This window comes from Sceloporus undulatus, chromosome 4 (assembly GCF_019175285.1).
Source record: "Sceloporus undulatus isolate JIND9_A2432 ecotype Alabama chromosome 4, SceUnd_v1.1, whole genome shotgun sequence".
Taxonomy (NCBI): Eukaryota; Metazoa; Chordata; class Lepidosauria; order Squamata; family Phrynosomatidae; genus Sceloporus; species Sceloporus undulatus.
This window is the reverse complement of record NC_056525.1, coordinates 49,991,218-50,018,699: the sequence shown is the minus strand read 5'-3', so window position 1 is coordinate 50,018,699 and position 27,482 is coordinate 49,991,218.

The window sequence follows — 27,482 nt, the reverse complement described above, 5'->3', positions numbered from 1 at the left end:
TTCTGCTGCCATGTTTATATCTTTCTGTCTTATACTCTGATCTTATCCCTACAAATATGTAACTGTGCTTAAATACCTGTGGTTTGAACAATATAGTCCTTCAATGCATCTGAAAAAGTGAATTTAAATCCAATGAAAGCACATGCTTGAATATATGTTAGCCTTAAAGGTGTCACTAGATCCTCCCCTACACACACCCAGTTGACTTGTTTATGCTGAAACAGACTAGCAGAGCTATCTCTTTTAAAACTGTTACATATTTAGCAGCCACTTACTACATGAACCTTATTAGATTTTGCCCAACCTTCACTGAAAATCCACTCCCCCATTTTTGCAAGGGATAAGGCTGGAAACATTCAGCTCAGCATTAGCTTCTATCAACTACTCTTGGATACATTTCTTGACATCCCTTAAGGTTCTCATTAACACAGAATGTCCACCCACTAAACCTGAGCGCATTTTTCAAGTAATTCCACATGTGCAGAGACAATCATCCCCCTACTTTCAAACATTCTTTGGTCCTGGAGATAAGCATGGGGAGTGCCACATCTTCTGAACTTCTTCTCTTGTTAGAATTTCTAGCCCCTCCTTGGCACCCACTCTGGCACTGTGGTTTTCTGAAGTTCCAAAGAATTCAATATATATATATCAGGTCAGCTCCAGTTAGACTTCACTGGGAGCAAATTATGGCCAAGCATTCAAGCTGACTAACTCATGCTGCCTAACCTGCATTCCCCTGGTATCAGTTCTAGTCTTAAATTCTTTGTGTTTTGTCTTCCCGCAAAAAGTGCTTCTCAGAATTTGTTCTTTGCTTCTACTTACTTAATGCAATCTGATGTAATCTACCTCTAAACCAAGGGTAGGTATCATGTTGATCTCCAAATGTGGTTATATTGTAATTCCCAGCATTCTTCACTATAGTCTATGCTGACTAGGGTAGGAATATCATAAATAAATAAAACACACTCATCATCATTTTAATTGAACCTTTGTCTATAGATCCATCTCAGGTAATGGCAGTTCAGATGAAGACTATATGAAGTTTATCAGACTGCCCTTTCCCTTTGGCCCTCTAGATGTTTTGGGCTTCACCTGCTATCAGTCCCAGCCAGCAAGGCTGACGGTAAAGCATTATGGTAGTTCTGATCCAAATCATCTGGAGGGGCAAAGGTTTCTTTTTCTTATTATAAAGCAAAAGTATGATTACAGAGCTGGGGTGAAGGTGTTGAGATTAGAATCCAACAGCTCAAAAGCAACATCCTGGCTTAATGTGTGTGTAGTAGAGATAGTTGGTCAATTATGCATTCACTTCACAAGCCATTCACTGTACAATGTGGCACAAATAGTTTGATTTGAAACTGATATATAGATCTTAGTGGTGTGTGACATATTACAGTACACACACTTATTCTACCCCCATTGTCTGGCTGCCTTGAAAGAATTTTCTTTGTCTCCTTCTATTTGTATTTTAAACCCATATTTGCATCGTACATTTTATCATTTCTGCTTAACCTCTGTTTCATGCAGCTCTCCTTTGAGCTATTGCTTCTGCTTTACAAACTGCTCAGGATACTTTATGTGCACCATTTTTTTTAAAGTGTACTTAAATTTGCTGCATTGAAAAGGCAATGTATATCAGAGAGATTTGTGTTTCTTGCTGCTTGGAACCTGACTCCAATAAGTAGTCCCTGCTAGAGGAGACCATTGGCACAACTGTCAAATGGTGAGTCAACACATATATAAATCTTATTGATAAAATGGTGCTACTTTACATATGACTAATGAGGATATTCAGGTTTGGATCCTAAACATTCCGTTGACCCAGGATTGCCAAGACAAACCTTTTTGACATTTGGTTCTTCAACCTCCTTCAGGTCCATGAACCTTCTGGTGTCTGTGATCCTCATACATTTGCAGTTAAATCTCTTAGCCTTTATTTATTCTAAAAGAAAAGCCTATTCTAGCTCAACTACAACTTTTTCAGTATGTTGTAGACATGTTCTCCATATCTAGATAAACAAAGATATAGAAATAATATCTTCTGATGAGCCCTGCATCAAGTTGGGGTAGATTTCATGTTCATTGATGTGGATGCATCCAGAATGCCTTTGCTCTGATCTAGTGACAAATATTCAGTGGCAGGCCATGTCAGTGCACATCTATTCACCTGGGTGTATTAGTCACTTTCAGTTATTTACCACAATAGGAAATCAAGAACGCAGGCTGCCTGAAGGATTTGCTGTATGCCTCATATGGTCTGCCCTTGCACAGTCTCAAGGTGTCCACCCTATTAACATCATTTTTATTAATTTTAGGAGCCTCTCACCTATGAATAAAACCTTGCAAGCCATAACCTGTCTGAAACCAGGTTAGCTGAAAGGCCGCTATCCTCTTATATAAAACATGATGGAGTTTTGACATCTTGTAGAGGTCTCCTCCCCACCTCTTGCCAATTTACAAGGTCAGTGATTCATCCTGAAAATGTTCCTCCTGACTTTCAGAATCTTCCATCCCTAAACAGTTTTCCAGCAGAGACAAATTAACCTAACAGTTATGAACAATAGTATGCCTTGCTCATTTCCAGAGCTTGGATGAAACAAGAGTGTTTATAACTAGTTATTTTTCCAATAATTAATGTATAGCATTACAACTATAACTCAGTAGGGCATAACTTCACTTCATTTGCATCTTGGCTATAACTTTTAGTTATTTCAATCTGGCTTCAGACCTGGCTATGGAACAGAGACAGCTTTGGTCACCTTGGTGGATGACCTTGCAGGGAACTGGACAGAAGGAATGTGTCCCTGTTGGTCCTGCTGGATCTCTCAGTGGCTTTCAATACCATCAACTATGGTATCCTTCCGGGATGCCTTTCTGGGATGGGACTTGGAGGCACTGTTATGCAGTGGTTCTGGTCTTTCTTGGAGGGGTGGACTCAGAAGATGGTATTGGGGTGGCACCTGTTTGACTCCTTGGCCATTGGCCTGTGGGGTCCCTCAGGGTTCTGTTCTGTCCTCCATGTTATTCAACATCTACAAGAAACTGCTGGGAGAGGTCATCCAGAGTTTTGGGGTGCGATGTCACCAGTATCCAGATGACACCCAACTATCTTTCCTTCCCATCTGACTCCAAGGAAGCTGTTTCTGTACTGAACCAATGTCTGCTGTCAGTAATGGACTGGATGAGGGTAAGCAAATTGACGCTTTAGTTTTTTGTGGGTTTTTCGGGCTATGTGGCCATGTTCTAGAAGATTTTCTTCCTGGCGTTTCAACAGCATCTGTGGCTGGCATCTTCAGAGAATTGAAGCTTTATCCAGACAAGAAAGAGGTGCTCCTGGTCGTAAGGCAGATCAGGGAATAGGGATGTTGCCTGTGCTGGATGGGGTTACACTCACCCCTGAAATCTCAGACTCACAGCTTGAGTGTGCTCTTGGACTCCACTCTGCGCCTGGATGCCCAGGTCTCAGCAGTGGCCAGGAATGCATTTGCACAATTAAAACTTGTGTGCCATCAGCACCCATTCCTTGAGACACCAAATCAGGCTACAGTGACACATGCCTTGGTTACATCCGTTTGGATTACTATGTGGGGCTGCCCTTGAAAGCTGTTCAGAAACTGCAGTGGGTACAAAATGCTATGGCCAGAGTGATGACTGGGACTGGCTACAGGGATCATGTCACCCTTTTTGCTTAAACAGCTACACTGACTACCATTCCATTTCCGGGAAGAATTCAAGGTGCTGGTTTTGACCTTTAAAGCCCTAAATGGCTTAAATCTAGACTATCTGAAGGACCACATCTCCCTATACAAACCAGCCCAAGCACTGAGATCGGCAGAAGAGGGCTTTTTCTCAGTCCCACCACCTTTGCAAGTGTGGATGGTGAGGACTTGGGAGAGAGCCTTTTCCATGGCTGCTCCCAGACTGTGGAACTCTCTGCCACAGGAGATCAGGTTGGTGCCCTGCCTGCTCTCCTTCTGCGGGCAGTTGAAGATATTTTTATTTAGGCAGGCATTTGGTGGCTAGATTTTACTTGAACAATGTTTTAATGTTTAATTTGTAATGTTTTATGGTTATTGTTGTTTTGAATTATTATTGTTGTTGTTTTTATCTATGTTTTAGTTGTTAGTAGTGTTTATTTTTAACTTGTCTATTCAGTGTTTTAACCTTGTAATTTTTTTAATATATTGTAACCCATTTTGAATCCCACTGCGGGAGAAAGATGGGATATAAATCTTGGAAATAAATAAATATTTTTTTTCTATTGACAGAAGTGTGGCCTCACTAAATGGTGGAGGAGTAATATTACACGTTTAATGTGTCAATTCATTGCTAGGTCTTGTGGCACTGGTGCATGCTGCATTGTGGATGGCAATGAGATAGATAAGAGGAAATTGTTATGTGGCTCTCCAGTTTTGGAATACCTTTCTCTCAGAAACCCAAATGGTGCCAATGCTGGTTTCATTCTGAAAACATGGCTCTGCAGTCAGACCTTTTGAACCTAACTGATTAAATCAAAATCTGAATGTGTGTATGGTTTTAATCTGTCTTAAACTGTTCAAACTAGTTATAAACTTTTCAAATTGTTTAATAAGCTTTTAAGTTATTGCTAATGTTTTACATTGTTTTGAATTAGTTAAATTAGCAAATATTGTAGCTGGCACATTGCTTGTGTAATGATCCAAAACATGAGTAGTCTTACTCTCTCTGAACTCACACAAGGAAGCAGGAGGAGAATATTGCCTTCTCTGAACCACCTAATTCTCAAATGCCTCTCTTCTTTGGGAGCCAAAACACCTTTGGGGATAGCATGGACAATTTCCTTTGTCACAAACTCCTTTACAAACTCCCACAGCCTTTTGGCTCCATAGAACCCCCCCCCCCCCAAAAAAAAAAACAGGCATTTGAAAAATAGGCAGCTTGACCTGTCTCCCTTCTCTTGCCACAGTCCCACTGCTTTGTTCTTACTTTCCTTGTCCTTTGTCACCTGATGACTATAAGTAAACAAACAAAGAAACAAAAAAAAAAGCCTGCACAAATATTGTGGTGATCTACTAAAGCTCTCCCCACAGGCTTGCCAGCAAGGACAATAAAGCGGGCTCTCTGTGCTATGGCTCCATGGTTGTGGAGCTATAATGTACTGGTTAAGATGCACTTGTTTCCATTGACTTTTTCCTCACTTTATTTTAGTTGCTGCAAACTGAGTTCAAAGTGTAAAAGTTGTTTGCACTTAACTAACTCTGCAGGGAGGAAAGGAGAAGGGGGAGCAGAATTTTGCCCTTCCCAGCAGACTCAGACAAACACAAACTGCTGCAGCCTCTCCTCGATGTTCTTCCTCATTAATAACTTTTGCCATCTTGACCACACTCTGTTTTTTTTCCTCACATGTATCCTGGTTTTTCACATGTGTCCTGGTTTTGATCTGCGAAATGTTGGAGGATATGATTTTTTGGTTCAATTTATTAATAGTTTTGGATGCAAGCTTATAGCTTTGATTGTGCTTGAATCAAATTTCAGAATCATGTAATCATAGAATCATAACAGGGCTACAAAAGCCAGCCAGACCAACCCCTGATATACAAGAATATACTAAAGCACCTTTAAAAGAATGACAGGCCACCTCTGCTTAAATACTTCCAAAGAAAAAGAGCCCCCACTCAGCCACATCACCTGAGACACTCTATTCCACTCTCAAACAACTCTACTAGCCAAGAAGTTCTTCCTAATGTTTATGCGGAATCTTTTATCTTGTAATTTGAATCCGATGGTTTGTGTACTGGCCTCTGGTACAACAGAGACCTCTCTTTCCCTTAAAGATAATTTCAAGTAGTAAATATATAGTAACAGTGAACAGTGGACCATCAGTACCTACTGGGATTTGGTTACAGGACCCCCTGTGAATACCAAAATCCATGGATGCTCAAGTTCCATTATACGTAGTGGCATAGTAAAATGGTGTCCAGTATATAAAATCTCAAAAATGCTTGCTTTTTTTTTATTTTCTGTTGAATACACTGGTACCCCGGGTTACGAAATTAATTCGTTCCGCCGCCGCTTTCGTAACCCGGGATACTTCGTAAGCCGAATAGCCCATAGGCGCTAATGGGGAAAAAGCCGCGGCTGCGCCGCGGCTCCATTTGAAACAGCGCAGAGGTTTTTTCGTAACCCGAAAAAACCTTCGTAAGCCGAAACAATAAATCCCTATGGGATTTATTCGTATCCCGAAAATTTCGTAACCTGGGTATTTGATCTGTGGATACAGAGGACTGTCTGTAAAACACATTGGGAAGAAATAATGCTGATTTTCACACACACACCTTATAGTGGCTTCTTGGCATCCTTTCAGCCGTATAATTGTGCAACTTGCTGCTTAATTTGAGACCATTGTGAATACTAATATATTGAAGCACCATCCCTCTCCACATCAAATCTGGAGAAAAAATCCACTTTGCTTTGTATGAAACACATTGACATCACATGGATGGTGGCTTCTTGCACCCACTCTGTGGATTAGTCAGAATTTTAGAAGAGCTGTTCAGTGTGCTGACTCTGTCCCTGAACAAGAGAGATCTTTATGTTACCTTTAAGGTAAAGAGAGAGCTCAGCTATGCCACAGACCAGTACACAAACCAATGAATTAAAATTCATGCAGGCATTTTAATATATAATCATGAAAGGGTGGTTTTTATATGGGGTTTGTGTTTTAGTTAGGCTTTTACCTTCCATACATTTTTATGTTAATTTTATACTGTATTAACAAGATGACTTTAATTGTTTTTAAATGTTTTATTGTAATTAAAAAAAAATCTTGTGAGCCACCTTGGGTCTCTTTCTGGGAGAAAGGTAGCATAAAAATGAACTAACTATAAATAAATAAATAAATAAATAAAATTACTTCAGCAGCTTTTTCAGTTCAGCCTCTTTAAAGACCAAGGGGGTAAAGACTAAACACCAAGGGCGGATTCATTCTGGACTGACCTGTAAGCCAATGAGCACCACCAGATCACAAAATGTGGAAAGGCTATAGTTGAAATGATTTTTGTGCCTCCACTGCAGATAATGAGAAAACTTTTAAATGTAGATCTCTGCCTCCATCCTGTATGGTTCAGCCATTCTTCAGGCAGCATTATTTCCCTGCCTACACGCAGTTCTATTCTTAGGGTTTTTTCATTCCTGTGAAAGTTCATTGCCTCCCTCAGAACACACAGTGCTGCTTTTTGGGCTTTGTGCAGCTGACTGAAAAGGAAGGCAGCTTGTGGAGTCTTCTCGCCCCACCTTTGACACCAGGCCAGCAGAAAACAATCAGCCACTGAGGCCGGGTGAGCACCTGCTGCTCCATGACGTGGTCGTTCTGACCTCTAGAATGTCATGTTTGAGAATGGACCTTAAGCTAAATAACATCCCTTAAGCACAGGCTCCTGTCTTTTTTTGTTCTATGACCTGGAAAAAAGTTGCAGTGATATATTCTGCACTTTCTGCCTAAAAAACAGCCATTTGGAAAAATTGTGTTAAAAAACCCTCATTAGTTTTGCTATTCAGGCAAGAGTAATCCTCTTCAGGCACTCACACTGAACTAGGTAGATGATCACAGGTAAAGGGAATGAGACAGTGAACACTGGAATGTGTCCAAATGAGGATGACCAGAACTGGAAATCAAGCCCTGTGAGGAACAACTGAAGGATCTGCGTACATTTAGGCTGGAGAAAAAAAGAATGAGAGGTAATACAACAGGTATTTTTAATTACCTGAAGGGATGTTGAGAGTCAGCACAGTGAAGGGGTCTAAATGTTGGACAAAGACTCTGAAAGACCAGGGTCTGAATCTCTGTTAAACCAAGGAAACCCACTGAATGACATTGGATAAGTCATAGAATCATAGAGTTGGAAGAGACCACAAGGGCTATCCAGTTTGATCCCCTGCCATACCAGAACTTCCAATCAAAGCACCCCAAGAGATGGCCATCCAGCCTCACATTCTCTCAGCCTCAGTGGAAGACAATGGTAAAACTCTGGATTATTCCAGTTTGGGAGGGTTATTTTGCCCCTCCCCACACACAAATTAATGAAAATTATGAGCCAAATGCTTTGGCCCAAACCTAATAAGGACCATGAGGTTGACAGATCTGACATGGTTGTAACAAGCTCATTAACTTCCTTGAGACCTGTTCTTGGAGAAAAGGTGACATATATATATATATATATAGAGAGAGAGAGAGAGGGAGGGAGGGAGGGAGGGAGATAATACAGAGAGGGGGTTATTATGCTGCTACCACACAACTCAGCACTAGCAAGAGATGCAATCCCAAATGGATTTGAAGACTGGACTGGGCCTGCCACCCTCACCCCCAGAAATTACTTGCTGCTGAACTACAGGGCTTTATTGTTGTTTTATTTCCTCTTTTTTCAGTCCAGGACTAAAGGCCACTTTAAAAAGGTAAAGCAGATACAGTTAACAATTCACATCACATCACCTGCGTATGTACTGAGTATGGTATCTGGGACAGAATCAAAACCGCCACATCTTTCATAAGTTTATGCTGACATATATGAATGAAACCCAAAGGTTCCTCTAGATCCATCTGCTGCACACTTCCCTTTTAGAAAATTATCTAGAAAAGGTGTGAAAACCTTCATTCGTGCATAATATCAAAAAAGAGGTATTGGGGAAATCAGAAGGGGAAACCATAAAGTTGAGGAAATATCCAAAAACAGACCAATCAAGAATTTAGCATGATCAGTGGTCACAAAACACAAGAAAAGATCCTGCACTGGAGGTTAGCTGCATAAATCTGTGCATGCAGAGGTACACCTTGATTGTAGTATGTGTCCCGTTGTTTTGAATAGCAACATGTTATAACTGAACATGCAGCTGACTACAGGAGTGAATGGGCAACAGAATGCACAAACTCCACATGTATGTCCACATGCACAATGGGTTTGTATATGCAACTCCATATTCATGACCTTGAAATATATTGTGCCTTGGAAAAAAATGCACAACTATTTTCAGAGGGAAACTTAATAGTTTGCAAGGAGCCATTACATCCAGAATGTTTGTTAGGGAGGACTGGAAAACTGGGAAAGGCAATGGAAAACTGGAACCCTAAACAAAAGCACTTCAGACAACAATTACAACATTTTTTGTACAGTGGTACCCCGGGATACGAATGCGCCGCCTTACGAAATTTCCGGGTTACGAAAAAAATCCATTTAACCAAACTGTTCCGGGTTACGAAGGTTATTTTGGGTTACGAAAAATTTTTTGGTGCTTTTCGGCGCTATTTCGCACGAAATCGCGGCTTTTCCCCATTAGCGCCTATGGCTTTTTCGCCTTACGAAGATTTTCGGGTTACGAAAGCGGCGGCGGAACGAATTAATTTCGTAACCCGGGGTACCCCTGTACTTCCTATTTTATTTTATCATTTCACTTACTGTAAAATGGTGCTGAGTAAACAAAAGCAAAAATAGTCACCATTGCAATAATGAACTGCCAGAAGATGTTTACTTTCTGAATCTCACTAAGTAAAGCACAGTGAAAATAAATAACACAGATGGGCAGTGTAGGAGGTGTGAAAGATAATGTGCTGAACAGTTCAGGGAAGATTGAGGTAGGAGATGTGGAGGTGGAGCAAGGATGATAAATGAGAAGCCTGGGAGATAAATGATGGTGTTTAATGATTACAGCTAAACCTGAGACCTTGGACTGTTCAGTCTTGATCCCAAACAGCTTCTCATTCAAAGGCAATGTACTTAACATCTTACTCCTCACCTTTTTCAACAATAAAACAACAAAAATTAATCATATGGCTGCTAACCACTGCCCAGGAATACTGTAAATATTTTAAAAGGATCCAAATATTTTGATGCACTATAAAATCCTTGTTATTATGACAGTTCTTATCTATAGGGGGCATCATAGACTCATAGAACTGGAAGATAACACAAGGGTCAAGCAATCCAACCCCCCTGCCATGCAGGAACTCAGATTCAAAGTATCCATGACAGATGACCATCGAGCCTCTGTTTAAAGACCTCCAAAGAAGGAGGCTCCACCACATTCCAAGGGAGTGTATTCCACTGTCTAACATTTCTTACTGTCAGGAAGTTCCTCCTAATGTTGATGTGGAATCTCTTTTCTTGTAGCTTGCATCCATTGTTCTGGGTCCTGTTCTTTGGAGCAGCAGAAAACAAGCTTGCTCCATCCTCAATATGACATCCCTTTAAATATTTAAACAAGGCTATCATATCACCTCTTAACCTTTTCTTCTCCAGCCTAAATATACCCAGATCCCTGTGACTCTCCTCATAAAGCATGGTTTCTAGACCCTTCACCATTTTGGTCACCCTCCTCTGGACACGCTCCAGCTTTTCAACATCCTTATTGAATTGTGGTGCCCAGAACCGGACACAGTATTCTAGGTGAGCCCTGACCATCTGATCTAGACACTATGGCGGGTTATTTGCTCTGGTATTGATGTCAGACTAACTGGACAATAATTGTTGGGATCCTCTTTCTTAATACACCATATTAGCATTTTTGATTGGCATCCAAAAAGCTATCTCAAGCATGTATGCTTGAGTGACTGGGCACACAGAGACTCATTGTTGGAAGAATGGGAACATGATGAACAGCAACCCTAGACTGCTTTTGAAAGTCCACTAAGTTTCAAAAGCAGTTTGAATTTCAGTGGATGCATAAGCACTGCTATTGGTCAAGCACTCCAGAGATCTGTGGACAGCTACCTTATGTGGTGACCTACTGAAATGAACGTAGAAGCTTCTTGGTGAAGAGCCTTTCATTGACTACCACCCAGGCTTGACAGGTTGGAACATGATGTTCCTGTGAGCTCACTTGGTCTTGAATTGCTTTTAATTCTGATTTCTGGTTTGTCCTTTGGTTTTGACTTCTTTTTCAGCCCTGACTCCTTTATCCCAGATGCTGTGGGTGCTGATCTTCCCCTCAGCTCAGAGTGCTGCCCATGGCCCAGGCCTAGAAGTGTTTGGGTTGCATAAAAACAATTGTGGTTGTCAACTCTTTGGATTCAGGCTTTGGTGACATATCTCTCGGTCACCTTTCCCATTAGTAATAACAATTAAATGGCACTTTTGCCAAGACCCAAATGGAAAAGAGACCATTCTAAATGACACAAGAAATAAATGCTTCTGCTTCTTTAAAACTACCTTTCCCCCAAGACCTTTTGTCCTTTCTGCTGCTCACACTGCAGAAACAGTTGCCAAGAACTACTGCTTCGATGTGAAAAAGAGGAAGCATGCTTTATAACTGTGAGCAAGTTGGCATCCATAAGCCAACATGACACTCAGCAAGGTCAAGGGCCAGGGGGTGGATTTCTGAAGAAGAAACCCTAATATTTATAGTCCTAAACAAACTAGGCTTCAGAACAAGTGGCAAATGCCACAAGGAGAAGATCGATATAATAGTTAATGGACACCGAAGAGCAATTAAATGGGTGTTGTGCTTGATAAATTATTAGTGGGGTTAAACACACAGAGAAAGCATCAGAGAGGCCTGCCTGCTCTGCAGTTAAATGAGTTAGCCAACACAAATTGAGCCCAAATGATTAATGGTTATGAGTGCCATTGTTTGCAAAGTTGACAAGTCATTGGAAGGAAAAACCAAACTGAAATATTTTTAATTGGGTTATATATGCTTTGCCATCACACTTTGTTAGAGGAGGTTTTTTTACTCTTTTTAGTCTGCTACTCTCACTATTGGATAACAGAGAATCACTATGGCTGGAACAGAATTTTCTATTTCTCATGGTGTCAGCATGGAACAACCATGCTGTGACAATAAGCCAATCTTAAAGTTGGCACAAAGCCTTGGGTTTACCAGAAAGGACCACATGTTGCCAGATGAAAGTGGGCAGCTCAATGACAAAGCAGGAAACAAACAAAAGTCAGAGATTAATGAGGCTGGACTGGAGAAGAAATGGACCAAATAGACAAAATCTGGCAATTTCAAACTGGAACTTGGAGAGATGGGCAGAAAGAGACAGACACAGGAGATATAAGGAAAAATAAAGAATGTAGAAGAAGAAACAGAGGAGGTAAAGACAGCAGCTGAGGCAATAAGAAGTCCAGTGGAAGGAAAGAAAAGATGGCATAGGGGACAAAGAAGAGCTGATATAAGAGAAACAAGATACCACATACAACTCAGTGAGAACTGCAGCTATCATGAGTCAAAACAGTTCAGAGGTCAAAAGCCAAAGGTTTGTCTGAGTGAAAGGAGGCAGAAAGGGGGACAGGTAGAAAAATAGTGCAGAGAAGCCATTGCCAGATGTCACAACACTCACAACCAAGATATGGGGTGGGGGTGATGTCTTCCATGAGTGGCACTGTATGTATCCAGCAATGACCCGGTGCTCTAGTCCACATTTTCTACATAGGCTAATGATAGAGCAAGAATAGCTGGGGCTGCTGTATTATGCAGCAGTCGTTTGCCTCTGTGCTGGCCACTCCTCAAACAATCATGCATGATGCTTGGGCTGTGTTCACTACTCTGTCAGAGGGAAGCACAAGGCCAAAAAGCTGATTCAGAAGCCAAGGTAGGTTTGTGAGGGCTCCCTTGATAGGGACTTACGGGCCTGGGAATAGTCATGGCCACCAGCACTGGCTACAGGTTCAAAGTGGAGAAGTTGCAAATGTCAGCACAAGAAGCAACAGGTTATGTGCGATCCTCCACCCTTACTTCCTTACACACTTGGCAAAGATGGAAAAGAGGCAACACTGGGATCCAGGAACTCCAGTTCAGAAATTCTTTGAAGATGAGGAGATGGACCATAATCAACCACTCTGTCCTATTAGTACTGTATAACAAAACAATAGTAATATGGAAATTGTAGCAGTATAATGAGTTCTGATGAATAAAGGCAGAAGCTAAATGGAAAAGAGACACACATTTGATGCCACACAAATATATCAATGGCGGGGTACAGACCGCCGCTTTGCGGCGGTCTGCTGCCGCCGCCAGTAAGTCCGCGGGGGAGCCGGAGCCTTCAGACGGCCCGACTCCCGCACGGACCGAAAAAAGAAGCTCCACAATGGAGCTTCTTTTAGCGTTGCGTTTGCGACGTAGCGAGGCGCCAGGGGCGCGCTCGCTACGTCAGCAGCAGCGCGACGCGTACGGACGCTAAGCGTCCGATACGCAAAGATGGCGCCGGCCATGTAGAAGGGCCGGCGCCATCTTGTACGGACGGAGTCCGTACTAGGCCATGGGGCGTCTAAAAGAGACGCCCCTTTTTTAAAATGGGACGTCCTCCGGACGTCCCAAATGGCGGTGCGGAAAGCACCAATGGTAATTTCACTATTTCTAAAATAAATTAAGATTAGAGATTTCAGTCCCATAATCCTTGACAAAAACCTTCTCGTTATTTTGGGTCGTGGTGGTAAATCTAATGGTAAAGTTTTGCCTTACAAAGTCTTCTTTGTCTTACAAAGTCTTCTCTTTCAGATAAGACTTTGAACCCAAGGGAAGTGACTTTTGACAAGCAGATTTATTCTTTTCAAACATCAGCACCAACTGACCACTGTAAAGATCTGAAAGGCCTGTATTATCAGCCCTTTGAAAATTTAGGTCACGGATGATGATTTGCATCTTTCTGGATCCTCTTACATTCCATCCCATTCCCATAACTGTGTAAATATGCTTTATATCACAAGACCTAGATATCACTCTAGACTGCATCTGAAGAAGTGAGTTTATATATTCACAAAAGATCATTTTAAAATAAAAACCAGTTAGTCTTAAATGTGTTGCTATGTTCCTTCTTTTTTCATCTCCCCCTTTCTTCCTCTTTTTTTATGTTGCAAGAAACTAATAGAGCTACTTCTTTGAAAACATACAGATATAGGAAGTTAACTTTCCAGATTCCAGAGATGTCATTTAGTGATGTTTGAGAATGGTATCTTGAAAATTAGCTTTAAATAGGTTTGGCTAGTTAAACCATAAAATGAGTAGTCCATATGATTACTCCAAGAGGTGGAAGAAGATGACACATTAATGGAAGGAGCTTATTTGAGCACAACTTTGAATTTTTGTTTAATTAAGCAAAAGGATCCTTTGTTAAAGACTGGGCAATCTCTTGAAGAACGGGACTATCAATGTCTACAAGTCATGATGGATATATATTCATACATTAGAGGTTGCCTAGTTTCTGCATTTCAGTTAATGAAAAGGACAAGTGAGAGGTTGCTGTGGCAGTTATATCTTGGCTTATGAACTTCCCATATGTTTGGTGTTGTCCAAACAGAATAATGGGACCCCTTCACACTACACATTTATAGTGTGATAATTCCTCTTTTACTGGCGTGGCAGCTTCCTATGGAATCCTGGAGTTTGTAATTTAGTGAGACACTAGAGTTCTTTGACTGGTAATTCTTAACACCCTTCTGTAAATTACAAATCAAAAGTCAGCATAGTGAAGTGGTTTTAATGTTGTTCTTTGACACTGGAGAACAGGGTTCAAATACCTGCTTGGCCATGGAAATTCAGTGAGTGATCTTAAGCAAGCTACTCTCCCTCAGCTTCAGAAGGAGGCAAATACTGCCAAGCAAACCCTTTGATAGGTTCACCTAGGGTCACCATAAATAATAAACTACAACACAACAAAAATAAATTGTAAATCACAGAATTCCCTAGAATGGAAACATGAAATGGATAATAGCACTATAATTGTATAATGTGAAAAGGAGCCAGGACTATGTAGGTTGTAGGCCTTTGGTCTGATCCTTCAGGATTCTTCTTATGTTCTTAAGCTATCTTATAAAGATTACTTCCAGCTATGTTTTAATTGTGCTAACAGAACTGAAGATTCCTTTGAACTGATTATTCATCATTGTGATTGTTAAATGCAAAAAAAGAGAGAAACGGTTTCTTCCTGTATTAAATTGAAACAGGATTTTTTTTAAAAAAAATACTGGATTTGATGCTTCAGAGTATATGGTGCTGAGGAAAACAGGGCAGGCCATATTTTTACAAAATCATTGTCAGCTTCAAAAAGCACTGTAGATTATGGAGATGTTATATCAAGAAAGCAATTTTCCCCACACACTGAGAGTGAGGTTTTTGTGTCTTTGTCTTCAGTGATATCAGGACATAATCACTCAATGTATCACTGTGGTGGCATTCTGCTCACCACATGATCTCTGGTTGCTTGGGGTTCACCCATGTGAAAATTTGTAAGAAAGAGGTTCTTTTGGATGCGGGGGGGGGGAGAGAAAAGACTGCAACAATTGTGGCATTGATATTGTCCAAGGTAAAGGTAACATTTACATAATTTGGAGTAAGGTTTCAAGAAATAGTCTGAAGCCCTAAAAGCAATACAGTCGGCTCTCCTTATACACTGATTTCTTATACACAGATTCAAGCATCCACGGTTTGAAAATGTTGAAAAAAAGTATAAATTTCAAATATCAAACCTTGATTTTCCATTTTTTATAAGGGACACCATTTTGCTATGTGATTATATTGAGTATCCACGGATTTTGTTATCCACAGGGCATCTTGGAACCAAACCCCAGCATATAACAAGGGTTCACTGTATTTTAATTCGGAAACAGCAATGGATAGAAATTTGGATTTAACCTTAGAAACAGCTGTCAGAGGCCCAGGATTCACCAGATCTCTGCCTCATTGTATTGATTTTTCTGTACTCTGTAGATGGTGTACCTCTTCAGATGTAAAGAGATACTGTATTTATAATGGAGTTGTTTATTTACTGAACATAAACCTTGTGGTTGACTAGTCTGTTCTTTTCCTTTCTTCTGTTTCTGAACTACTGGGAAGATCCTACATTTGCTTGGATCTCTTTATACCTCTGTATGGGCCGATGAAGACTTTCACTGCTTCCTAGTATTTAAGTAACTGCCCCCTAGTATTTGCTGCCTCAGGCCATTTCTGCTTTCTGCTTAATTGTGCCCAATAGTAGGGTTGGCTCTGCAGGAACTGTCTACAAACTATATTCCTGCTGTTTTTCCTGGTAGGGGCTTTGAGCATCCCCTGCTTCCATGCATTCCTGCTCTTACAATGAGTAATTCTGCAAATAATTTGTTTACCTCTTATTACATTTATCACACAGCTGTATTTTTATTATGTAGACAATTAATTCATTACACTTGGTTTCCTTTTATTTACTCCAGTAAATTATATGAGCAGGAAAGTCACCGCATGTTGAGCATGAGCACTCTCCACTGGTTACAGTTCTATTAGCACATAACTTACAAAAACATTGATTTGCACTCTGCATTAGCTTTGAGAAAAATACAACAGACAATTGATTGCCTGGAAGGAAGTAGTGGTCCTTAGGTCTCATGTTTGAGCCTGTAAAAGTGCTGGCAGTGTATTACTCAGCATACAGGCACCTTGGGAATCAGAGCCAAACATAAGCCAATTAAATTTTAACACTCCCCCCTTGCACACTTTCCTTCTAGTTTCCCCTATCATCAAAAATGATACCTCTTCTTTTCACCTCTTGACTGGCATTGAAAATGTTGCTACAGAGACAGAAGCTAGTTTATGGAACCAATTACCAAGGTCAGGCTGACACTCCATAGCACAGGAGGACTGTGTAGCTTGGGGAATGGGGGCGTTATTTGGCCTCTGATTTCTCAAACTGTTAAAATTCCCACTCTCAGTTTTTAAAGAAGAAAAAGGGAGACATGTGGCCTCAAACACCACATCACTAGGGACAGAACTAGACATTAGGAGGGAAACACAGGTTAGAAGCATCTGAGGGTGGTTACACAATAAAATCCATGTGGGAAAAGATGCTTAGCACTCTAAGACTCAGTGCCCTACTCGATCTGATTTAATTTCTTATCAGCCAAAAGTGGACCAGTTTGGAAGAAATGGCCACAAGGGGCATTTGGGAAGGCAGCACAATCAGTAAATGCAAGAAGGGTTGAGTTTCTTTCCTTCCACTTTTTTGATCTGCCCTTGTTAATGTGCCCCACCCAACATCCTTGTTAGTTTGGCAAGTGCAAGTTTGGGACCATGAATTTGCAGTGGCAACATAGCTTTGTCTCATGAGATCCTATAAATCCTTTGAAATTAGTATCTCCAGTCATTCAGGAAGAAGAGGACTAGTGGGCCATTAAGTCCAAAAGCCTGTTACAAAGAGAAGTGAAACACATGTCTTAACCTGTGCCATCCAGACCACCATGATCTACTGTATGCAGCTGTGGATCAAAGCACAGTCTGATTAACTCAAGCAGTCACCTTGACAGAAGAAAAGAAGACAGGAAGATCATCCTGAGGGTTATTTGGAAGATGCTACTAGTGAGAGTTTGATAGAGATGTGACAAAAACTGTAAGGTTCCTTCTGAGATTGAACTTCAGATGAATTTTCAGATGTACCTGTAAAGATGGCAGGATTAAAAGAAGGACATCTCCTGAGAGTATATGGAGCTCCTTCCTTCAATAAATTTGACTAGTCCTTATCAAGTATGGCAGGAGCTGTGATCCTGACATAAACTGAGAAACTATATGAGAAAAACAATTCATCTTCACTGACAAACAAAGGCAGCTAGTGTTCTGCAAAATATTATTGTAATTATTATCATTTTGTGAATGGTATTATTTATATAGTACTACCAATGTGTTTGTTGCTTTACAGCTTCCACTCTAAAATTAAACAGAGGATGGGCAAGGGAAATGTAATTGGAGTAAACAGAAGTATGGGGTTATCTCCATTACATGTACTTGTAGGCGTAACTATGGTCTTCCATGGAAACTAGGGAGTTGTAGCAAAAGTTTTACATAAAATGTAGGGGGTTGAGGAAGGATATGAAGGTAAGTAACAACAATCATATCACACAGATGTTCTGGGAGGCAGTTCAAGGCACATGAGGCAGCAAGGGAGAAACAGCAACATCTTTTGAAAAAGCAGGGGACTTTCAAATGATTTTTTTTCATGTTATCTCAAAATAAGGCCATATTTTGAGGTTCCTATGTACATCAGAATCTTCCTGCCTTCAGGCCTCCTGCCTTTGAAAATATCATCTCCTGTGCAATAGTAAACTTGAAGCAATGATTTTTGTGCTGCTGAACTCTCTGGCTGTTCATTGACATTTGAATTCATTTGATTCTGTTTGGTGCATCTCCGGCTCCTAATTCATTTACAAAATATTTCTCTTGTGTCTGGACATTTTTTAATCTGATTGACCTTTATGTGCTGATCACAAATATCCTTTTCTTATTGAGTTGGTATCTGAGAGATGAAATAGTTGTGAATTTTATTCCCCTTCACCTCTCTGATCATTTCGGACTATAATAAAGTTTGAATTGCTTTCAGTCATAGAAAATAAATTACAATGGGTGCATTCTCCCTCCCCTTACAAGTGCTAGCTAATAGAATAAAGGTGACGGCCTCCTTTGTTGGAAATACTGACGCCCCAGGGCTGAACAAAGTATCAGAATGAGCTTGCAGACAACATACCTGTCAAAAGCATTTGCCAAATTCCTCTGGCTCCTAATTTATACTTTTAATTTATGAATGGTATTGTATGCTCAAGGGCTGCTGGCCATTTATGTGGATCTAATGAATGTAAATGGTATTATCTTTGTACCAGACTGCAAGGAAACATGCAGAGAAATATTCTTTATAGATAGCTTTTCAGAGGTGAAATACCTCTCCCACTGAGACTCATTGAAGCAAAGTTTAAGTCTGAGCATCTTCCAGAAAATAATTTTATTGTTCAAGGTGCCTTTTCCTAAAAAGGGAAGAGGGTTAGGATGAAAGTTCAATTGTTGTGGTTGTGATTATTTAATTATTTATTTAATGTCCAACCTGTCTCCCGCCACAGAACTCAAGGTAGCTGGTTAACACATTTGTGTTAGGGTTAACAATCTTTGCATGCCTATACTCACACATTACCAGTGTGTATTATACTGACTTCTTTGTTGCTTGTCTTACCACACTTACTGTTAACTTGCAGCCATTTGTTTCTTCCATCTTTCTCCTCCATTAGGCCATGCATTTGAGTATACACATATTTTAATGAGTAAAGCTATTTTTATCTATTTTACAAAGAGGATTAAGGGGGAAAACATACCGGCAAAATGGGGCATTTTCCCAGCAGCTTGGGGGTGTGGCATACAAACGATACACACACCCAAGATGCCAGGAACACAGCATGAAGCAGACCTACTGCCCAAACAGAGGCAATTTTTGGAACTCTAGGGGCACTGCATTTAGACGTTGCATGCCGCTGGACTCTGAAAAGCCACCACCGCTGTGGCAAAGACATCTTTTTCCTGGTGCAAAAAAGAGAGGCTTTCTGGTTAGGGATTGCTGCGGCACTCTGCGTCGGCCCCAATGCAGTGTTTTTGGACCATATGTTTTGGCCCTAAGCTTGATTTGTTCTTTTGTAAACCTTATGAATGAGTGAGTGAGCATGGAGCTGGTTGTTGTTCAGCTTCTGCCTTGCCAGTTGATTAGTCAGCTTGAAATATCTACTCTTATCTTTCAGAATTTCCAACAGTTTTTTGCAGAACATAATTCTGCCTTTCCAAATCTGTATGTCAAATAAATTTTAAAATCAGACTAAATTCATTAATCTGACAAAAGCTTCATCAGTATATAAGTAAAGAGTGCCACTGTAACAATTGTCAAGAATATCCACCTTCTTCATGGTGCACTCCCCAGACCCACAATCTTTAGGCAATAACTGTATTTTAATGTAATAATTTACTGTCATGTTAAACAAAGGCATTAACACAAGGTGACTTCAGAAAGAAGAATACACAATATAGTTAAATCCTGAAATTAATGTCAGTTTAATTCAATTAAAAATTGTCAGAATGTCCACTGTTCTTAAGATAGCTATAGCAATTGCAATAGCAAATACATTTCTATACTGTTTATCAGTGCACTTAAGCACTCCCTGAGTGGTTTACAATATATAAGCTAATTGCCCCCAACAAGCTGGGTACTCATTTTAGTGTCCTCGGAAGGATGCAGGCCTGAGTCAGCCCTGAGCCCTTGGCTGGTATTTAACTCACAACCTTGTGGTTTGTGAGTTAGTGGCTGCAGTACAGGCATTTAACCACTGTACCACCAGGGCTCTTAGTTGGAGTGTATCAGTTCTAGAACTGGATACCAAGATTATGCATATGTCCCTCAGTTTGGTCAGAAGCTTGATTTAATGATTTAGATTAGATCCCAATTTGATTCAGACTAATTCAGACCCAAACTGGAAGTAACACAGCACAGCTAGTGGCCACTGATAATCTTTTCGTCCAAGAATTCACCCATTGCAATATAAAGGCATCCAAGGTGGCACCTGTGAACACAATGTAAATTTTAAATTTTCTGGTTCAGGTTTTTACACTTTATTCAGTACTGTCTGATGACTGGGAGGACTGCCCTTGGAGTTGTGATATTTAAATATTATTATATTCATTATCTTTATATTAATAGTATTTAAATATTACTACTTAACATAAATAGATATTATTCAGTATTCAAAGAGAGTGGAGACAAGCATCAGACAATAGAGATGGAAAAAATATTCAGCATTTGTTTCTTGCCCCAAAAATGGTTTTCCACCCAGCCATAGATACATTCAGCACAGCCCCTCAGCGAACAAGTGTCTGGCTGGACCTATACTCTAACAGTCTCCGCGTGAAAGAGCACACCAACACGGACAAGGAATTTTGGCGCAAACACTGACATTTCCAGCCCCCAATTTACTCTGCTTTCTCCTCTTTCCTCCCCTCCCCACTCCTTCCCTCTATCACATCCTCTCTGTTCGAGGAGAAGAAAAAAATAACATATAATATAACACAAAGAAAAACACTGACGGGTTACAGACGGGCAAAAGGTTGTGTGTTCATGACGTCATGAAGGTAGAGCCTTCAGACGCCCTTACCTGAATGCCGTCATGAACGCGCCCGCCGCACGCCCCAAGCGGGAAGAAGCGGCATTAAAAAGGTGCTGCTTTTTCGCCTCTTTTGATAAGCGCCGTACGTGCGCATCTCCGTATATAAGCTGCTGCACCGTACGCCAGATTGCTACGCCACAATTTAAGTTGCCCATTTAAAAGCTCCGTGTCAGCTGCGTCGCTAATGGGTGGGTTCCCGGGACATGTGTGGTTTGCAGTCAGGCTTTAATTGCAGCGTCCGATGCCATGCAGGTGTGGGAAGCTGCGGCACAGCTGCAGCGGCATTTACAGTCTCATAACCCTAACCCTAGAGCTTGCATGTGCGCATGCGTTGCTGGAATCGCGGAAAGTTGTAAGTTTGCAGGCGGATGTTTGGTTGTAGAAAGTGTAAGGGAAAGTTTGGAATTTAAAGTACCCCCTACACACATTCCTGCACCATTTTCACCCTGGGAAGGGCACAGTTCCGCTGCTCCTGGCACAGCTGTGTGGCGGCTCCCCTTTGCCACCAGGCAGGATGGCACAGCCATCCACCGCACCCTGAAAAAAAAGGCAGGGGGACCTCTTGGTCTCATGCAGAGATGGCTGACCTTATAGCTATTTGTTCCCAGCCAACATCTGCAGAAATTGGAGCAGTCCTACCTGAATGCTGACACATATCGAGAAGTGGAGAGCATGAGAGTCAAGGGCCACAACAGAACTTTGGAGGAGTGTCGCCGAAATGCAAATTTCTGAATCTCAATACAAACAATACAGAGATGCCCAGCAGAGGTACTAAGAAGACCACCCCCCTGCCCTTTTACAAGGAGCTACATGCTTTCATTAAAGTGATGGGAAGCATCAGACCAACAGACTAGCCACCAGTGGGGAGCATGTGAGGGTTCCGGTGGGCCAGCCAGCCAGGCGGAGCCTGTGGTGGTGGAGGAGGAGGACAAGAACCCCGGACCTTGAATGTGCCCAAGACCTTTTGATGCCCCCTCAGGGTAAGATGCGCCATGGCCCCTGGGGGGAAGGGAGGGGGAAATGGGAGAAGGGGAGATGTGGCCCCGGGGTGGGCACAGGGCAGAGATGATTCCTTGTCCCTTGTCATACGATGAGGAGCAGGAGGAGGAGACACCCGACTCGGGCGATTCCTCCAGCAGCCAGAGACCTCTGGACCCCCGCGCCCTGCTCAGACGAATGTCTGCTGGGGCCGGGAGCTCCAGAAGGAGACCACCATCTCGGCTGGGTCCTCTTCCACAACCAGCAGCTACCGTGACCGCTCACCTGTCTCCCGGACCCGTGCACCTGCCATCGTGGCAGTGAGGCGAGAGAATATGCAAGGTAAACCCTATATTTATGTTTATAACTGCATGGCTCAACTGCGCAATTGTGGCATGTATCTTTCACTGCTTAGTGTGCTGGTATGTTTGGCAAGGTTGCTGTGGTCATGTGCTGCATGTGTCCCACATTCCTAAGGCACCCCTCCCTTGCATGTAAATCTCTCCTTTCCCCACGCCCTTAGTTTGAGCTCTACACCTTTGCCACAGCTTTGAGTGAGAGTTCCTGCATGGCAGAATGGGTTGGACTAGATGGCCCTGGTCTCTCTAAACGTAGGCTTCCATGACTCTCTTGTGTATGCCCACGTAGGAGGACGCACTGAAGCGGAAGAGAAGGAGAGGAGAACCACCTCCAGCTAATCCGATAGGCCTGTCAGCAGAGACGACTTGCGACCAGAAGAAAAGGGTGCCTCCGTCAGCGCTACTAGAACTGTGGCAGTGGATCAGCTCAAGGCTTGCTCAACAGAGCACATGACAGCGCTGATGGAGCCGGGTCCGCGCGCTTTGAGGACGGGAGGCAGGGGCAGACAGTCCCGCAGGGAGCTCATTGAAGGGCACTGGGATTTCAAAGAGAGCACTAGAAGTTCAAGAGAGGGCCTGGGTTTCAGAGAGGACCTAGAAGTTCAAGTGAGGGCAGTGGAAGTTCGAGAGAGGCCGTTCAGAACCAGGAGAGAGCAGAGCACATAACAGGTCCGACCGGGCCGAGGCGACTCAACACCACCTTGGAAGCGCAGACTGTTCTGATGGGGCAAATGCTGGAGATCATGGGGGGGGCAGGGTGGCCCGAGACGCCGAAGGGTATGTAGGGAGCAGGGTGGAAGAGGCAGGGCTGTCCCCGGGTCGTGGGGAAGGGGTTGGGCAGCAGGAGGCCCAGCAAGAGCATCCTTCCAGCTGAGGAGCAGGGAGTTGCCATGGAGGTGGAACTGGCTCAGCAGCTCTTGCTGGGCCGTCCTCCAGCCTCTTCAGTGACTCAGTGGCAGTCCCACCCCCCAAACTCGCCCCCAAAGGCAAAGGGCAACTAAGGGGGCCTGGGCCTGGGATCAAGGGGCGGGAGCACTGTCAAGCAATAGGTCCCATATGTCCATAAAGACATCATTTCGCCTCCCCGGGTATGTGTTCCCCTCCCAGCCCTATCTAATCTATTCTACCCTTCCTGTTCCCTCTTCCCACCATGCCTGGTCACTGGGTCCCCAAAACAACATGTCCAAAACTCTGTCCTTCCCGGTGTTTGGACTTCATCTCCCAGAAGTCCAGCACCTTGCCCTGTGGTCTGGGACTCTGAGCTGAAGTCCAAATGCCTGGAAGGACAGAGTTTGGACATTGCTACCTCACCGCACTCTGCCTAGTTTAGAGTGCACAGTTGCGCCTAAGCTGTCCCATTCACACTCCCAGCCACACTGCCGCAGTTGCGCATAATTAACCACACAATTTTTTAAAAAAAAATAAACTTTTTTATTAATACAACAATAATTTTTTTTTTACTATATACAATATGTACAAAGGGAGGGGGATGGTGAAGGGTGGTGGTAAAGGGGGATGGCAGAGGGGGCAGGGGAGGGAAGCTGCTTCCGGGAGGGGGAGGCGGTGGTGGGCAGGCAGCCGGCGGAGGATCTCTTGGAGGGTCTCTCCATGGAGGACCTCTCCGCCAGCTTCTCCACCTTGTCCTCCAGGGCAGAGAACCTCCGCTCCACCGGTTCTTGTGGGGGGAAAAGAAAGAGGATGGTTAGGATCAGCCTGTGGAGCCCACCACCCACTCCCACAGCAGGGTTTCTGGGGACCCCTCTCCCTTCCCTGGGTTCACCTCTACACTTACCTCTTGCCGGCTTGGAGGACTCGATCCAGGGCCGTGGCATCGAGGGCCAAGTCCCCTGGCTCCTGGCAGGCGGCGGCTCGGGCCCGGCTCCTCTTCCTGGCAAGCAGCAACAGCAGCAAGGACTTCAAGCCCTGCAAAAAAGAAGAAAAGGCCCAAGTTACCATGCTGGCATGGCAGAGGAGGGCACAAGTGTCGTGGGGGCTGCAGTCAGGCAACCCCACCCCACCCTGGGGACCTACCTGCCGCCAGAGGAGCCTGCTCTGGCTGCGGAGGAGCCACAGCAACTGGTCCTAGCTGTGGCACCTCGGGGACATCCTCGTCCCCCGAGGATGGTGGAAAGGGCGACCTGGCACGGTGCTCTCCCTCTCCCTCCGCCTCGGCCGCACGCCTGCAGAAGGGAAGAGGAGGGATTGCATTGGCACCATGCAGGAAGGAGAGGAGGGCAAGGGAAAGTAGGAGGGTAGGACAGGGCATGGCAAGAGCTCTGACTTACTGGAGGACGGCGATCTTCCGGTCTGGGCCTATCTCCCCTGACCCACAGGTCCTTCAGCCACGAGAAAGATGGTGGCCGCCTGTCAACCTGGGGGCTCCTCTCCGAAATCTTCAAGGGTTTCAAAGAACGCTGCCTTGAGAGTTTTAACTTAACTCTACATTGGTGCAGCGTTCTTTGAAACCTTGGTCTCGGAGGGCACTCGATGCCTGGAGAAAATGCCCCCGGTTGGGCTTGTTGGTTCTGGCCCTCACCCTTCTCGCCGCTGCCTGTGGCATCCGGGAGTCCAGGAGGATCCCGACCTCCTCATCGGTCCCGTAGGCGATGCGGACCGGGACCCTCCTGCGTGGCGCTGCCATGTTGATCGCTGTCCTGGGTCTTGCACAGTTTCGCACGGGTATATGGGCACCTGCGGCTCGGGCCGTTAGGCCAGGGTGGTCCTAGCACATGATGCTTTCAGAGGAGCAGTTTGATCTCTCCCCAATAGATGCCCTCTGGGTGCCCTATTGATACATTCAAATGGGCCATTAGGAAAGCTTGATTTGAGGGGGATTGATCATTGTCAAAGGGGCAATTGGCCGTTGGAGCTGATGTTCTTTTTGCCCCGGAAAACAGGCGCCAGGGACCTTTTGTGTGTGTGTGTTTGTGTGTGTCCCCCTCAGGCACGTGCAAAACATGCCCACACCACAGATAGGATGATAGGCAGACTCAAACTGTTGATAATGGGATACATTTATTCATGTGCTTATGCAATTACAGAACAATGCACTCTGACATCACAGAGATGGCACAGGAGCCATCCTTCAGATTCTCCTGTCAGAAAAAAACATCCCCAGAGCATTCCTCACAGCCTCCCCTGCTTTCTTCTTCTCTTCTCTTCAGCCTCGTGATTGGTCCCAGGGTGGGCAGCACAAACGGTCTATATCGCATGCCCTCATCCCGACCCTGCCCTTGGTCTCACAAATGTTGGCAGAATGGTGCATGATGCGAGGATGGGCACCACGTTCTTCTCTGCCACAGGAGTAGGGAGTGAGCAGTGAGATAGCGCCATGCCTTCAATCTGCCAAACGATCTCTCCACGGCCCCCTCACGCGATTCAACTTCTTGTGAAGAGCTTCTGTTTGGGAGTGTGGGGGGGTTGAAGGTGTCATGAGCCACTTCCGAATGGGGGTGCACAGTCAGCCAGTATCAGGGCCCGATCTGCTGGCCTCTGATGTTGATGCTAGGGTTCCCTTGCATAGATGCCAGCCTCCATGCCTCGTAAGAGAGAATTCCTGCCACCCTGGCATCGTGCGCTGACCCTGCCATCCAGCTCCACGTCCACAACCTTCCTTGTGGTCACATGTCCCTTGCAGGATGACAGAATAGGACCCTTTCTTTGACATAGGCATTCCTCGCCCCAGGGTGGTTGATCAGGCAGTGACACCCGTCCATGAGGCCAACCACTTGTGGGAAGCCGCCGACCAAAGGATCCATAATCTGTGGGAAAGAAAGGGAGAGAAACAGAGGAATTAACATGACAACTTTTTTACACGTGCGCAACTGCACCATAGCAAAAATACAAATGTACAGTGAGGGGGTGACACTGACACAGAATATTGCAGAGCTGCCAAAGATTAAGGGAAGGTGGTCTGGCTGCCCTACTCATGTGCGTTCCCAGGTACTACACGGTCCGTTGACAGCAGCAGCTTCTCCATGGCCAGGGCAAACTCCACCACATCTCCCCACGATGGCAACGCCAGTCCCAAACAGCGCCGCTGTCACAATATAGCTGGATTTGTGTACCGTGAAAAGAGACCATGGCCACTCTCTTCTCCACCGGGATGGCTTTCCTCATCACTGTGTCTGACTTCTCCAGTTCTGGGCACAGGATGCCCACTAGTCTGTGGAAGAGGGCACGGGGCATTCGGAAGAAATGCCTCCATTGCTCGTCAGACCATTGGTTGAGAAAAAGTTGTCCCAAGTCTTGTGATGCAGGGACCTTCAGCATCGGCTGAGCGCGCCACTCTGGCCAGGCCATGGCACCGCCAAGCAGCCTGATGAACCGCTATGGCAGCCACTGCCGTTCGCTGTTCTGTGTCATCATTCATCACTGCTGCTGTCATCCAGTCTACAGCTGTTATGGTGGTGGATGATGGGACCTCCATTGCAGCGGCAATGGAGGCGGAGGGGGCAGAGGGGCGGAGGAGGAGGCGCGGTGGCACCGGCAACACCTGTGGCTGTGGATTGCAGCTTCAGTAAGACCACAGGGAACAAAGGAGAGGAGGCATCCATGATGCCAGTGGTGGCACTCGCATTGCGCAAGCGGGCCAGGATGCCAACATCAGCTGATCACCAGCTGGCAAGAGGCCATCTTTGTTCTTGGGTAGGGCGGGGAAGAAGTTTAAAGGGGCCTGGGCGCTTTAAATGCGCACATGCGCATCCGAGCTCAAAGGGAAATTGCCGGCTGGTGCTGGACTGCCGCAGCTGCGCACTTCATCCGGCAAAAGAAAAAAAAAGCCGCGGTTTTGGCCGCCCTGCGGAAGCTGCTCTCTCTTTGCGGCATCCTCCGAGCGGCGGTGTATAGAAGCTACGGGTCAGAAATGGCCCCAGGTGAGGCACTCTCACTGCCCCCGTGTGGAAGCCCCAACACCTGAGCCACGCCCCCCGGGGCGGGGCGGTCTGCCGGTATTCAGCAGAATACACCTCCAAGACGTCTTCCCCTGCCCGTCTGTATCCCGCCATAGTTTCTAAAATAAAAAAACACATGAAGATTGGTGAAAACATTGTGAGGTTTTGGTGAGAAACAACTTCTAAGTTTGCACCAAACCAAAAGTGTTTTTTCCATGAAAAATGTATTTTTGAACTTATTTTGCACACACACAAAATCTGTTTCCAGAAACCTACATGGCATTTTTGTGTAAAATGGGGGAGGAACCCTAGTAATTTTGCACATGCACAATCCTCATATTGCTGTTTGGAAACAG